Source organism: Austrofundulus limnaeus, unplaced genomic scaffold, assembly GCF_001266775.1.
Source record: "Austrofundulus limnaeus strain Quisiro unplaced genomic scaffold, Austrofundulus_limnaeus-1.0 Scaffold531, whole genome shotgun sequence".
NCBI classification, from domain to species: Eukaryota; Metazoa; Chordata; class Actinopteri; order Cyprinodontiformes; family Rivulidae; genus Austrofundulus; species Austrofundulus limnaeus.
The window spans coordinates 73244-75003 of record NW_013952933.1 but is presented as its reverse complement, the minus strand read 5'-3'; the positions used below and the strand labels follow the sequence as shown (position 1 = coordinate 75003).

Sequence of the window (1760 nt, the reverse complement as noted above, 5' to 3'; positions counted from 1 at the left end):
CTAATATGTTCCTAAATTCGAAACTTTAAGCTGAATTTGTGACCGTCGTTTGTTTTAGCCACAAAAACAGCCGAAGTTGCTGAAAAAGGGGCCAATCAGCGGTGACGTCCTCAAAGGAGCCGTTTGCGAAAGTAAAGTCTGATAATTTAGATGTGTTGCTGCGTGTTTACTCTGATTTGCTGAGTTAAAACATTTTGTTTACGTTGAGTGCATACCTGCGTTTCGGGAGTAAACACTCTCAATCTGCTCCGTTCCGTGTAACTCTGGATAACTTTAAACTGTCAGTCGGTGCAAAGCAAAGGTCTGGGTTTTAACAGCGTCTCACACCTGTGTTGTTGTGATATAATCCCACAAACTGAGCTGGGATTAACGGAACATGGAGCAAGTTGTTTTCATGATGCGTTTTTATTAGATTTATTTGTTTCCTCTTTGACCTGGATTCACTTCCATCCATCGTCTGTCCTCTGGAACAGCTCTGTCCAGTGTGTGTGTGTGTGTGTGTGTGTGTGTGTGTGTGTGTGCTGACCCACATTCAGATCTGCTGGCGGTGGGACTGATGGACCCTCAGTGGACGGCCCCCGCCTCGTGTCTGTGTCATGTATCGATCCGTCTCCACGTCGCTCCCAACAGATCAGACGGTCACTGTGAGACGTGAGGTTTAAACTCAGATAAAGTTTTAACTCAGTATCTGTGAAACTGAGCCGCTGTGGCTCCTAAAGTCCTCTGATTACTTTCTGAGAGTTTCGTTCAAACTCATCCATTGATTCAGGTGATATTTTCCTAACAGTTAAAAACCATTAAAACAGTAAAAGTGGTTAAAAACAGAAACAGGAGCGCACAAATACAAATATATATATATTTATATATATACTTCCCTGATCAATAATAAATAACTCGGAGTTATGTAAAAAAAGAGCAGAGGGAGTGAGGATCTGGACCGGTTGTCGTAGCAACAGTGTTGTGGAGGCTGATTCTCTTCAGCGTCTAGTCTGTGTTTTAATGCTGTTATAAGAAAATCTAACAGATTATAATCTGCGTTGCCCCACAGCACTTTATTTATCCACCACCTGAGCTGAAGTCTTGATCAGGTGGAGAGTTGGATCCCGGGTGCCAAAGTTCCCTTGGGCAAGATGCTGCACCCTGAGTTGATCCTGATCTGTTTATTTGTGTGTCTGTGTGTGTGTGTGTGTGTGGGGGGGTTGTTTCTGGTGATGTTTGGGGTCAATTTTAGGACAAAAATGCCTACCTTTGGGGACAACTGGTGCATTTGGGGACAAAAGTTGAGTCCCCGTTTGGTTTAAATGCCATTGGTAGGTTGGGGGTTGGGTTTAGGACCAAGGTGTGGACTGAGTTTAGGTTAGTTTTAGGGTCAGGTAGGTACCTGTGAGGTTAGTTTTAGGGTCAGGTAGGTACCGGTGAGGTTAGCTTTAGGGTCAGGTAGGTACCTGTGAGGTTAGTTTTAGGGTCAGGTAGGTACCTGTGAGGTTAGCTTTAGGGTCAGGTAGGTACCTGTGAGGTTAGTTTAGGGTCAGGTAGGTACCTGTGAGGTTAGTTTTAGGGTCAGGTAGGTACCTGTGAGGTTAGTTTAGGGTCAGGTAGGTACCTGTGAGGTTAGTTTTAGGGTCAGGTATGTTACCTGTGAGGTCAATTTTTGGGTCAGGTATGTACCTGTGAGGTTAGTTTAGGGTCAGGTAGGTACCTGTGAGGTTAGTTTTAGGGTCAGGTATGTTACCTGTGAGGTCAATTTTTGGGTCAGGTAG

General features: G+C 44.5%; 1 protein-coding gene and 1 long non-coding RNA gene across 2 annotated transcripts in view; one reads left to right on the top strand and one right to left on the bottom strand.

The window, feature by feature from the left end:
* Positions 1 to 1306, bottom strand: part of LOC106530527 (uncharacterized) — a 2336-nt gene extending 1030 nt beyond the window's left edge. The window contains exon 1 of the long non-coding RNA XR_001311799.1: positions 531 to 1306. This is a non-coding gene — a long non-coding RNA (uncharacterized LOC106530527). The remainder of the gene's footprint in view (positions 1 to 530) is intronic.
* cdk17 (cyclin dependent kinase 17) overlaps positions 1 to 1760 on the top strand; it is a gene marked incomplete in the record, with an annotated part of 49127 nt that overhangs the window by 1765 nt on the left and 45602 nt on the right.